This window comes from Pongo abelii, chromosome 2 (assembly GCF_028885655.2).
Source record: "Pongo abelii isolate AG06213 chromosome 2, NHGRI_mPonAbe1-v2.0_pri, whole genome shotgun sequence".
NCBI lineage: Eukaryota > Metazoa > Chordata > Mammalia > Primates > Hominidae > Pongo > Pongo abelii.
The window spans coordinates 146,369,659-146,383,941 of record NC_085928.1 but is presented as its reverse complement, the minus strand read 5'-3'; the positions used below and the strand labels follow the sequence as shown (position 1 = coordinate 146,383,941).

The window sequence follows — 14,283 nt, the reverse complement described above, 5'->3', positions numbered from 1 at the left end:
TAATCTTGCTAGCGGTCTATCGATTTTGTTGATCCTTTCAAAAAACCAGCTCCTGGATTCATTAATTTTTTGAAGGGTTTTTTGTGTCTCTATTTCCTTCAGTTCTGCTCTGATTTTAGTTATTTCTTGCCTTCTGCTAGCTTTTGAATGTGTTTGCTCTTGCTTTTCTAGTTCTTTTAATTGTGATGTTAGGGTGTCAATTTTGGATCTTTCCTGCTTTCTCTTGTGGGCATTTAGTGCTATAAATTTCCCTCTACACACTGCTTTGAATGCATCCCAGAGATTCTGGTATGTTGTGTCTTGGTTCTCGTTGGTTTCAAAGAACATCTTTATTTCTGCCTTCATTTCGTTATGTACCCAGTAGTCATTCAGGAGCAGGTTGTTCAGTTTCCACGTAGTTGAGCGGTTTTGAGTGAGATTCTTAATCCTGAGTTCTAGCTTGATTGCACTGTGATCTGAGAGACAGTTTGTTACAATTTCTGTTCTTTTACATTTATTGAGGAGAGCTTTACTTCCAAGGATATGGTCAATTTTGGAATAGGTGTGGTGTGGTGCTGAAAAAAATGTATATTCTGTTGATTTGGGGTGGAGAGTTCTGTAGATGTCTATTAGGTCTGCTTGGTGCAGAGCTGAGTTCAATTCCTGGGTATCCTTGTTGACTTTCTGTCTCGTTGATCTGTCTAATGTTGACAGTGGGGTGTTCAAGTCTCCCATTATTAATGTGTGGGAGTCTAAGTCTCTTTGTAGGTCACTCAGGACTTGCTTTATGAATCTGGGTGCTCCTGTATTGGGTGCATATATATTTAGGATAGTTAGCTCTTCTTGTTGAATTAATCCCTTTACCATTATGTAATGGCCTTCTTTGTCTCTTTTGATCTTTGTTGGTTTAAAGTCTGTTTTATCAGAGACTAGGATTGCAACCCCTGCCTTTTTTTGTTTTCCATTTGCTTGGTAGATCTTCCTCCACCCTTTTATTTTGAGCCTATGTGTGTCTCTGCACGTGAGATGGGTTTCCTGAATACAGCACACTGATGGGTCTTGAGTCTTTATCCAATTTGCCAGTCTGTGTCTTTTAATTGGAGCATTTAGTCCATTTACATTTAAAGTTAATATTGTTATGTGTGAATTTGATCCTGTCATTATGATGTTAGCTCGATGTTTTGCTCGTTAGTTGATGCAGTCTCTTCCTAGTCTCAATGGTCTTTACATTTCGGTATGATTTTGCAGTGGCTGGTACCGGTTGTGCCTTTCCATGTTTAGCGCTTCCTTCAAGAGCTCTTTTAAAAAAAATAATTTTTTTTAAAAAAAATAATTTTTTTTTAAAAAGTGCTGAATGAAAAAAAAACTGTCAGTCAAGGATACTATACTCAGCAAAGTTATCCTTCATAATGAGTAAGAAATAAAGTATTTCACAAACAAGCAAAAGCTGAGGGAATATCACCACTAGACTGGCCCTAGAAGAAATGCTTAAGAAAGTCCTACATCCAGAAGCAAAAGAACACTATCTACCATCACGAAAACACAAAAAAATATAAAAACCACTGATAGACCAAACACAAACAAGGAAGAGACTCACAACTACAGAAAACCACCAAACCAAAATAATAATTAATGAGAGACAAAGAGGGAATAGAAGATATATAGAACAGCCATAAATCAATTAATAAAATGACAGAAATAAGCCTTCACGTATCAATAACTCTGAATGCAAACTGATCAAACTTTCCATTTGAAAGATACAGACTAATTTGGCCAGGCGCGGTGTGGCTCACACCTACAATCCCAGCACTTTGGGAGGCTGAGGCAGGCAGATCACCTGAGGTCAGGGGTTCAAGATCAGGCTGGCCTACATGGTGAAACCCCATCTCCTCTAAAAATACAAAAATTAGCCAGGCATGGTGGCAGGTGCCTGTAATCCCAGCTACTCGGGAGGCTGAGGCAGGAGAATCGCTTGAACCCAGGAGGCAGAGGTTGCAGTGAGCCAAGACCGCATCATTGTATTCCAGTCTGGGCAACAAGAGCAAAACTCCATCTCAATTAAATAAATAAGACAGATACTGATTGAACAGATTTTTTAAAATGTTTTTAAAGCATGACCCAACTATATACTACCTACAATAAACTCATCTCACCTGTAAAGACATACAGGATGAAATTAAGGGATGGAAAAAGATATTCCATGCAAACAGAAACCAACAGTGACTAGAAGTAGCTATATTTGTATCACACAAAACAAATTTTAAGTCAAAAACAGTAAAAAGAGACAAAGAAGGTCATTATATAATGCTAAAGGGAAAAATTCAGGAGGAGGATATAACAATTCCAAACATATAAGGCACCCAACACTGGAGCACCCAGATATATAAAGCAAGTATTATTAGATCTGTAAGGAGAGAGAGATTCCACTACGATAATAGTTAGGGACACCAGCACCCCACTGTGAGCATTAAATGGATCATGTAGATAAAAAAATTAAGAAAGCCACATTGGATTTAAACTGCATATCAGACCAAACAGACCTAACAGACATTTACAGAACATTTCATCTAACATCTACAGAATACACATTCTTTTCATCAGCATATGGAACATTCTCCAGGATAGATCATGTTAGGACACAAAACAAGTGTCAACAAATTTTTAAAAATTGAAATCGTATCAAGTATCTCCTCAGTAAGAATGGAATAAACTTGAAATCAAGAACAATAGGCTGGGTGGGGTAGCTCGCGCCTGTAATCTTAGCACTCTGGGAGGCTGAGGTGGGCGGATTGCCTGAGCTCAGGAGCTCGAGACCAGCCTGGGCAGCATGGTGAAACCCCGTTTTTACTAAAATACAAAAATCAGCCAGGCATGGTGGCGTGCACCTGTAGTCCTAGCTACTCAGGAGGCTGAGGCACAAGAACTGCTTGAACCCAGGAGGCAGAGGTTGCAGTGAGCTCAGATAGTGCCACTGCACTCCAGCCTGGGTGACTAAGCAAAACTCTGTCTCAAAAAAAACAAAAACAAAAATAAAAACAAAAAAACCCAAAGAGTTAAGAAGAACTTTGGAAACTATATAAATACACAGAAGTTAAACAACATGCTTCTGAATGACGACTGGGTCAAGGAAGACATTAAGGAAGAAATCAAAAAAATTATTGAAACAAATGAAAATCTAATACAACATACCGAAAATCTATGAGATACAGCAAAAACAGTGCTAAGGGGGAAATTTATAGCAACAAATGCCTACATCAAAAAAGCAGTAAGATTTTAAAGAAACAATCTAGCAATGCACCTTAAGGAACTAGAACCAAACCCCAAATTAGTAGAAGGAAAGAAATAATAAAGATCAGAGCAGAACCAAATAAAACGACTTTTTTAAAAAGCACAAAAGAACAATAAAAAGCTGATTTTTTGAAAAGGTAAATCAATAAACCACTTGCTAGACTAATCAATATAAAAAGAGAGGACCCAAATAAAATCAGAAATGAAAAGAGACATTACAACTAATTCCACAAAAATACAAAAGATCATTAAAAACTATTACAAACAATGATACACTAACATACTGGAAAATTGAGAGGAAATGGATGCATTCCTAGACATAGACATATACAATCTACCAAGATTGAATCAGGAAGAAATACGAAACCTGAACAGATTGATAATGAGTAAAGACATTTAATCAGTAATAAAAAGTCTCCCAACAAAGAGAAGTCCGGGACTGGATGGTTTCACTGCCAAATTCTACCAAACACTCATAGAAGAACTAACATCAATTCTCCCCAACTTATTCTACAAGGCCAACATTACCTTAACACTGAAACCAGACAACGATGCAATAAAAAATAAAAAATATATTTAAAAAAAAAGAAAGAAAACTACAGGCCAATATCCCTAATGAACACAGAGATAAAAATTCTCGAAATACTGGCAAACTGAATCCAACAACATTAAAAAAAAAAATACACCACAATGAAGTGAGATTTATCCCAGAGAGGCAAGGATGGTTACACAAATCAACAAATATGATTCATAACATCAACAGAATAAAGGGCAAAACCATATGTTCATCTCAACAGACACAGAAAAAGCACTTAATAAAATTCAGTGTCCCTTCGTGATAAAAACTCTTAACAAACTAGGCATAAAAGAAACATACTTCAACATAACAAAGGTCATATATGACAAACCCACAGCTAACATCATACTGAATGGGGAAAAGTTGAAACCCTTTCTTCTAAGAACTGGAACAAGACAAGGATGCCTACTTTAATCACTCCTATTCAACATAGTACTGCAAGTCCCAGCCAGACCAATCAGGCAAGAGGGAAAAAAAGAAAAGGCATCCAAATTAGAAAAGAGGATGTCAAACTGTCCCTCTTTGCTGATGATATGATCTTATATCTAGAAAAACCTAGACTCCACCAAAAAACTTAGTTCTGCTAAATAAATTCAGTAAAGTTGCAGGACAAAATCAACACACATAAATCAATATGCATCCATCTGTGAAGTAGGGAGTGTTAAAAAAAAATCAACACACAAAACCTGTTTCTATACACCAATAAAACAAACTAGCTGAGAAAGAAATCAAGAAGGCATTCCCTTTTTACAATAGCTATAAAAACTACAAAACACTGGATAAAATAAAGAGGGCACAAACAAATGGAAAGACATCCCATGCTCAAAGATAAGAATTAACATTATTAAAATGACCATACTGCCATAAGCAATCTACATTTTCAATGCTACGGCTATCAAAATACCAATGTCTTTTTTCACAGAAATAGAAAAAGCAATCTTAAAATTCATATGAAACCAAACAGGAGCCCAAACCACCAAAACAATCTTGAGCAAAAAGAATAAAACTACCTGACTTCAAAATACATTACAAGGTTACAGTAACCAAAACAGCATGGTACTGGTATAAAACAGACACATAGACTAATGGAATAAAACAGATAATTCAGAAATAAATCCACATATTTAAAGCCAACTGATTATATTTAAAAACAACAACAACAACAAAGGCTTCTGCACAGCAAAGGAAACAATGAAGAGTGAAGGGAGAGCGCCAATGTCGGGTTTTGGGCGGGAACTGAAACCACCACTACAGCCAACAAGAACCTGGGAAGTGTAAATATCAAGCCTTGAAAGGGACCATGGTGCAGCCTGCGAGATGTAAGAAACCAATCAATTACTCACAGTTTGGCGACTCTTGACAGTGATGATGATTTTGTTTCTGCAACTGTACCTTTCAACAAGAAATCCAGAACATCAAAGGAGTTAAAACAAGATAAACCAAAACCTAATTCGAACAATCTCCAGAAAGAAGAAATCCCACTAGAAGAGAAAACCCCTAAAAAAAGGATGGCTTTAGATGACAAGCTCTACCACAGAGACTTAGAAGTTGCACTAGCTTTATCAGTGAAGGAACTTTCAACAGTCACCACTAATGTGCAGAAGTCTCAAGATAAAAGAGTTGAAAAACATGGCAATAGTAGAACAGAAACAGTAAGTCTCCTCATATCTCTAATTGCAGTGTTGCCAGTGATTATTTAGATTTGGATAAGATTACTGAGAAAGACGATGGTGATATTCAAGGGAAAAGAAAAGCAGCATCTAAAGCTGCGGTACAAGACAGGAAAATTTTTCTGGAAGGCAGTGATGGCAACAGTGCTAATGACACCAAACCAGACTTGGCAACTGGTGAAGATTCTGAGGATGATTCTGATTTTGGTGAGAGTGAGGATAATGACAAAGACTTCTCTATGAGAAAAAGTAAAGTTAAAGAAATTAAAAAAAAAAAAAAAAAAAAAAGAAGTGAAGGTAAAATCCCCAGTAGAAAAGAAAGAGAAGGAATCTAAATCCAAATGTAATGCTTTAGTGACTTTGGTAGACTGCTCTGGCTGCCATCAAATCAGAATCTCAGTCCTCACCAAAAGAGATTTATCTTTCTTCAGATGCAACTAGGAAACCATTACAAATATGCAGTCCTTCAGCTGAAAGCAAGAGACCTAAATGGTTCTACCAGCATCTGGAAGTAGCAGCAATAGCAGCAGCGCACTGGCAGGAGTGTCCATGAAGTCTCCAAATCAGAGTCTCTGCTGTGGCTTGTCCAGATCAGGACGAGTTAAACCTTTGCATCCAAATGCTACTAGAGGCTGACTGTGGTACCAGAGAAATGTTTGGCTGAAAGAAGCACAGCTTTACAAGGGTGTTTATATATGATTTGTGTTTATATCTGAGGCAGGTATTGTAATATAAAGGAATCCATTACCATGTCCTATAAATGATCTCTAGCCATTTTATGATTATGTTCTCTGTAAAGCTCTTCAAGATCTCAATGAGAGCTTTGTAAGAATTATCTTCTCATGCCTTTCCTTCTGAAGAGCATATTCTATTTTCCTGTCAGTTTGACATGGAGGAAGTCCACATCACATGCCGTTCTTTTCTAGTTACATGATGTGCCTTTCTAGCTTTGTCTAGTTTATAGCACCTTAATGTTAACTGTTCGGTTTTATCTCACACAGGGAAACATTCTCATTTATTTCATAAGACATTTCTGAAATCTTATAAGCTACTTAAGCTACATTATCAGTTTTATTGCAAAGATGTTTTGTATTTTAGCCAAATCCTTTTGTAGTAAGAGTTCAGAAGTATTTTACACACTAAAATGGTTGCTGTATTATGGCATGTGTCTCCTATTTAGATGGTTATTCTATAGCAAATAGAATTTAAAGACATTTAGTGATATCTTCATTGTCAAAACCTTTAATAAAAGTGGAAATGTTTTGAAATGCTTTTTTCTTGATACCACTGAATCCACCTTTGTTTTTTTTTGTTTGTTTGTTTGTTTTTTTGAGAGGGAGTCTCACTCTATCACCCAGGCTGGCACGATCTCGGCTCACTGGAACCTCCGCCTCCCGGGTTCAAGTGATTCTCATGCCTCAGCCTCCCCGAATAGGTGGGATCACAGGCAACTACCATCACACCCAGCTAATTTTTGTATTTTTAGTAGAGATGGGGTTTCACCATGTTGGCCAGGCTGGTCTTGAACTCCTGACCTCAAGTGATCTGCCTGCCTTGGCCTCCCAAAGTGCTGGGATTACAGGTGTGAACCACTGCACCCCACCAACAGGCACCTGCTTCTGACTATCCACACTTCATGATAAAATGAGGGCTCTGCAAAAATGTTAGCCTTTTTCTTGTAAATATAAACAAGGGAAAGCTGTTTCTTCAAATAGTAACTTTTTGTTAAGCCAGTTCTTCCGAAAGTAGTTGTCAAGTATTTAGTCATCCCTATTATGATATTAGATAATACAGCTTTTTAGGAAGCTTAGATCTCAATTTACTGTGAAAAACAATTGTAATCAATATTTTGTATTTATGGTGAGAATTTCAACTAGCTTCTGATCAATTTTTATAAAAATTTTTAAATCATATTAACCATTAAAAATGTATAATACTTAGCTCAGTGCTTCTCAGTTTATGGGAACATCTATGTTAACGTGAAAATAATTAATTTAGAATTGTGATTAAAGTGAGCATTTGTCTAAAAAAAGGGTGAAGAGACAATCTGCTGAATGGGAGAAAATATGTGCAAACTATTCAACAAGTGACTAATACCTAGAATATACAAGGAACTCAAACAACAAAAACAAAAACCCCATCAATAATCCCATTTAAAAGTAGGCTAAGGACATGAATAGATATTTTTCAAAGGAAGGCATACAAATGGCAAACAAGTATATGAAAAAATGCTCAACATCACTAATCGTTAGGGAAATGCAAATAAAAACCACATGAAATATAATTTCAGCTAAGTTAAAATGGCTGTTATTTAAATAACAAAAAAGGCCAGGTGTGGTGGCTCACGTCTGTAATCTCAGCACTCTGGGAGGCCAAGGCAGGCAGATCACTTGAGGTCAGGAGTTTCAGACCAGCCTGGCCAACACATGGCAAAACCCCATCTCTACTAAAAATACAAAAAATTAGCCGAGCATGGTGGCGCATAACTGTAGTCCCAGCTACTTGGAAGGCTGAGACAGCAGAATCACTTGAACCTGGGAGACAGAGGTTGCAGTTATCTAAGATTACACCACTGCACTCCAGCCTGGGTGACAGTGAGTGAGATTCTGTCTCAAAATAATAAATAAAAGTAAAACAAAAGACAAAAAAGACACTGGTAAGGATGTAGAAAAAAAGGGAACTCTTATATAGTGTTGGTAAGAATGTAAACTAGTACATATTTTTTGGAAAACTACGAAAATTTCTCAAAAAACTGAAAACGGAACTACCACAAGATCCAGCAATCCTATTACTAGGTAGTTATCCAAAGGAAAAGAAATCAGTATATCAAAGGGATACCTGCACTTGCATGTTTATTGTAGCACTATTCACAACAGCAAATATATGTAATCAACCTAAGTGTTCATCAACGGATGTAAGGGGCCAGGCACAGGGCTAGGTCTGTAATCCTAGCACTCTGGGAGGCTGAGGCAGGAGGACCGCTTGAGCCCAGGAATTTGAGACCAGTTTGGGCAACATAGTGAGACCTCCATTTCTACAAAAAAAATTTTTTTTAAATTAGCCAGGTGCGGTGGGGTATGCTTGTGGCCCCAGCTACTCACTGCAGTGAACCATGATTGCACCATTGCACTCCAGCCTGGGTGACAGAGTGAGACCCTGTCTTTAAAAACAAAACAAAACAAAAAAAAACAGATTAATGGACATATGCGGCATATATACACAATGGAATACTATTTGGCCATTAAAAAAGAATGAAATCATGTCATTTGCAGCAATATGGATGGACCTGGCGGTCATTACATTAAGTGAAATAAGCCAGGACTAGAAAGACAAATATAATATGTTCTAACTCATTCAGTGGGTTTAAAAGATGATCTCATGGAGGCAGACAGTAGAATGACAGACACCAAAGTCTGAGAAGGGTACATGGGTGGTAGGTAATGAAGAGAGGTTGGTCAGTGTACACAAACATATTGTTAAAGAGAAAGTATAAAAATTCTAATATTCTATAGCAGAATAGGGTGACTATAGTTAGCAAAACTGTGTATTTCAAAGTAGATAGAAGAGAGGACTTTAAATGTTCCCAACACATAGAAATGATAAATACTCAAGGTGATAGATATCCCAAATACCCTGACTTGATCATTACACATCCTATGTAACAAAATGTCACATGTGCCTCATAAATATGTAAAATATTATCTATCAATAAAAAACAAAAAACAGGAAAGGAGAAGAGAAGCAAAGAAAAAGGATGGCAAACAAAGCAAGATGATAAAAATCCAGATATATCATAATTAAAATAGATGTGAATGAATTTAACTCATTTGTAACAGAAAATAACAAAAATAACATACAGGCTGGGCATGGTGACTCATGCCTGTAATCCCAGAACTTTGGGAGGCCAAGGTGGGAGGATCACCTGAGGTCAGGCGTTAGAGACCAGCCTGGTCAACATGGCAAAATCCTGTCTCTACTAAGAATGCAAAAATTAGTGGGGTGTGGTGGTACGCACCTGTAATCCCAGCTACTCGGGAGGCTGAGGCACAAGAACCACTTGAATCCAGGAAGCAGAGGTTGCAGTGAGCCGAGATTGTGCCACTGCACTCCAGCCTGGGCAACAGAGTGGGACTCCGTCTCAAAAAATAAATAATATAAAATAAAATAAAAACAACACACAAATTCAACTAAAGCTGTTTATAAAAGTGAACTAAAACATTAACAGAGAAAAGATGAAAAAAAATAAATTCTAACAAACCTTTTTTTTAAAAAGGTGGTATGGCAATTTTTTAAAAAAGGTGGTACGGCAATTTTAACGTCAGACAAAACAATTTTACTGCAACATTAAAAGGTATGGAAACATGATATATATATTAATAATAAAATAAACTACAAACATACCAAAGCCTTATACACACCTATCAAAATAAGGCAAAAAGAGAATTCCAAGAAAAAAATTAATCTTCAACCACTGCATGAGCCTCTAATTTACTTACATTAGAAACTGATAGATCAGAATGTCCGAACACCAGTAAGTATATACAACTTTTGATCCACAAAGTAAGTTTGATCTAACAGTTATATAAAGAACCCTCCACCAAACAAAAAATAAAAATATAATTATTTTCAAGTACATATGAAACATTTTCAAAATAAAGTCACAATGAAAAACAAAAAAAATTTCAAGGAACTTTTATCTAAGACCACCTTCTCTAACCAAGATATAATGTTGAAATCACCATTTTCAAATATTTGTTAACTTAGAAATGAACTTCTAAATAAATTTAAAATGATAAACGATAAAAATCAGAACTGAATGACAATAAATGTACCACACCATCAAAATGTGGAGCTCAGCTAAAATTACAGTCTTAATGCTCTTGAAACAAAACAATAAGACTGAATATGCTTAACTAATATATTCTCAATCAAGAAACTAGAAAAAAAGAGTAAACCTAAAGAAAACATAAGTATGTTAATCTTCTTAAATTTTTTCTATATTTTATGATGTTTTGACATCTTGGGCCCTACAAACCCAGGAGGGACTTCACCTCCCAGGGCTACTTCCTAGAGATAGCAAGCAACTTGCCTCTGAAAACCCTTTGATATGCAACCAAGCAATCTTTTAAAGTCTATATCACAACCATCTTTAAGTAATTCTCGGCCGGGCGCAGTGGCTCACGCCTGTAATCCCAACACTTTGGGATGCCGAGGCAGGCGGATCACGAGGTCAGAAGATCGAGACCATCCTGGCTAAAATGATGAAACCCCGTCTCTACTAAAAAAATACAAAAAATTAGCTGGGCGTGGTGGCGGGCGCCTGCAGTCCCAGCTACTCGGGAGGCTGAGGCAGGAGAATGGCATGAACCTGGGAGGCGGAGCTCGCAGTAAGCCGAGATCGTGCCACTGCACTCCAGCCTGGGCGACAGAGCGAGACTCCATCTCAAAAAAAAAAAATAATAATGATAATAACTCTCACACACCAAACCAGTATTCCTTCTGCCCTCACACACCCCAGGGCCAGGTACCAGACAACCAGGGACCACACCTATAACCCCGAACCCATCAAAATTATTCAAATTATCCAATCTGAAATATACTCAAGCTTGCCTACCCTGTCTTGCCCATTCTTTTGTGTTGTTGTTGTTGTTGTTGTTGTTGAGACAGAGTCTCGCTCTGTCACCAAGCTGGAGGGCAATGGCACAATATCGGCTCACTGCAACTTCCACCTCCCGGGTTCAAGCGATTCTCCTGCCTCAGGCTCCCGAGTAGCTGGGACTACAGGCACGCGCCACCACGCCCAGCTAATTTTTGTACTTTTAGTAGAGACGGGGTTTCACCAGGTTGGCCAAGATAGTCTCGATCTCTTGACCTCGTGATCCGCCCACCTCGGCCTCCCAAAGTGCTGGGATTACAGGCGTGAGCCACTGTGCCCAGCTGCCCATTCTTTTCCACAGAAACCACAATATAGGCTCTGGCCTATGCTTTTCTCCTCCTTCTGCTTCCTGACCAACCTTGGTGCTTTCCCATGGGGCCTTCGATGACATGCCTGCCTCCTGTTTCTATGTAACAGTGAGTACAAAACTCTTCCTCCATGACAGTCTTTTTGGTCTCTGTATGTCTTACCATACACCATATTTTGAGACAATAAGGGAAATAAATAGCAGCAATTAATGAATTGGAAAATTAGAAAAAAATACCCCAGAGTAGAGAAGAGTTTCTCAAACTTAAGAATCAAAAAGCATAAACCACAAACGAAAAGATATTATGGAAAAGGATAAGTACATTAATTCTTATTTTTTCAAAATCAGCTTTGAGATATAATTCACCTACAAAACTAATTTTAAGTGTACAGTTCAATGAGTTTTGACAAGATCTAAAACACTTCCATCACCCAAAAAAGTTATATTATGCTCCTTTACAGTCATTTCTCTCCAGACTGGCAAGCACTGATAGGCTGTCATCAGTTTGCCTTTTCTTGAATTCCATACAAATGGAATCATATAGTTGACTATGTTAAAGTGAAAACTGTTTATCACATCCCATTATCAAATAAAATCAGCTTGCCGGGCGCAGTGGCTCATGCCTATAATCCTAGCACTTTGGGAGGCCGAGGCGGGCGGATAACCTGAGGTCAGGAGTTCGAGACCAGCCTGACCAAGATGGAGAAACCCCGCCTTTACTAAAAATACAAAATTGGCTGGGCTTGGTGGCACATGCCTGTAATCCCAGCTACTTGGGAGGCTGAGGCAGGAGAACTGCTTGAACCCAGGAGGTGGAGGTTGCGGTGAGCCGAGATAGTAGTGCCACTGCACTCCAGCCTGGGCAACAAGAATGAAACTCCATCTCAAAAAAAAAAAAAAAACCAAAAAAATCAGCTTATTTCTGAAAAATATAATTAAAAGTACTACTAAGATTAAAAAATCTAGCAAAATTAGGATCACAGCAGAATGCAGGAAACAACTTATCAGACACAGAACTGAGCAGGTGGCACGATGGAATTGGAACCTTTGCATTCCAGGGGAAGTAGGATTTACACTTACTGTAGAAATGAGTTTGCCTTTCCTGCCCTGAGTGTCTCTGGACATTTACAGTACCTCAATGGTTTCAAAATGTTTGCTTTGCCAATCTGGGATTCACTTTAACATCACTTCAAACTAAAGGACTCGTTTAATGGTGAAGAAGATACAACATTAAGCACATGACCATGGCATCCACTGGTCCTACACCACATACCACATCACCTAGAAACTGTCACGCTAACAAAATCATAAAGTGGTGCATTAAATTAAAAGCTCAATTAAGAAGTCATTCTGCTGGTCATTTGGGATGCAGCATATGCACTGAACGAATGGCTAGGGTATTATATCCCTACTACCTGAGATGCACGGGTTTAGAAACGAAGGGCTAGAGAAGTTAGATTGACTCTTCACCATCACTCCCAGTAACTCACTTACAGCATGTGGATTTCCTATCCCCACAATTTAAAATCTCTGCTGTACTAGAGATCCTGAGGGTAATGCTTCCACAGTAGGGGTTCACGGAGCCTAAAGCCACAACCACCATTTGGTCATTATGGGCTTCTCATACTGATGAACAAGCAGGCAAAGAAAGGAATAAATATACTAGCAGTGATAAATGACCCTGATTATTAGGACCTGTTGTACACAATGGGATTAGGGAGCAATCTGTCTGGAATGCAGGGTATTTTCATGCTTGCTAATAGGGTAAACAGGAAATTACAGCAACCATGGCTCTAAACAGGCAAGGCAACTAAAGGCTCAAGTCCCACAAGGATGAAAGCCTAAAGGACACAAGCAACTTAAACCAGCTTAAATGCTGGCCCAGCATAAAGGAAATCTAGAATAGATAGTAAAAGAAGGTAATGATGAATAGTAATTCCTGCCTCAATACCAGTTGCAGCAGCAGGTACCACTGGCTTATATCACTAACCCTTCTCAAATTTCCACGGAAATGTCAAGACTTAGTGATGGATTAGAATCAACGTAGGGTTTAAGCCAATCTGAGCAAAGCAAGATGTAGATTCTATCAAAAGTCTCATGCCTCAAAAACAAAGATAAAGAGATGGGACTTAAACTAAAAAGCTTCTGCACAGCAAAAGACACAATCAGCAGAGTAAACAACCCACAGAGTGGGAGAAAATCTTCACCATCTATACATCTGACAAAGGACTAATATCCAGAATCTACAAGGAACTCAAATTAGCAAGAAAAAAACAATCCCATCAAAAAACAGGCTAAGGACATGAATAGACAATTCTCAAACGAAGATATACAAATGGCCAACAAACATATGAAAAAATGTTCAACATCACTAATTACCAGGGAAATGCAAATCAAAACCACAATGAAGTACCACCTTACTCCTGCAAGAATGGCCACAATCAAAAAATCAGAAAATCAAAAAATAGATGTTGGCATGGATGTGGTGAAAAGGGAACTCTTTTACACTGTTTGTGGGAATGTAAACTAGCATGGAGATTCCTTAAAGAACTGAAAGTAGATCCAGCAATCCCACTCCTGTGTATCTACCCAGAGGAAAAGAAGTTATTATACGAAAAAGATACTTGCACATGCATGTTTACAGCAGCACAATTCACAACTGCAAAAATATGGAACCAGCCCAAATATCCATCAATTAATGAGTGGGTAAAGAAAATATGGTGTTATATATATATATATATACACACACACACACACACACACCCCATGGAATATTACTCAGCCATAAAAAGAAACAAAATAATGG

At 38.0% G+C, this 14,283-nt stretch overlaps 1 protein-coding gene and 1 pseudogene across 4 annotated transcripts in view; one reads left to right on the top strand and one right to left on the bottom strand.

The window, feature by feature from the left end:
* Positions 1-14,283, bottom strand: part of NCK1 (NCK adaptor protein 1) — a 101,791-nt gene that overhangs the window by 54,631 nt on the left and 32,877 nt on the right. Inside the window, exon 1 of one of the 4 annotated variants that reach the window (XM_063721504.1) lies at positions 5,188-5,231. The exons of the other annotated variants lie outside the window; for them this stretch is intronic. The gene's annotated coding sequence lies outside the window, so the exon portion shown is untranslated. Of the gene's footprint in view, positions 1-5,187; positions 5,232-14,283 lie in introns of those variants that run through there. 4 annotated transcript variants of the gene reach the window in all.
* On the top strand, positions 5,145-6,150 carry LOC103890254 (RAD51-associated protein 1-like; annotated as a pseudogene).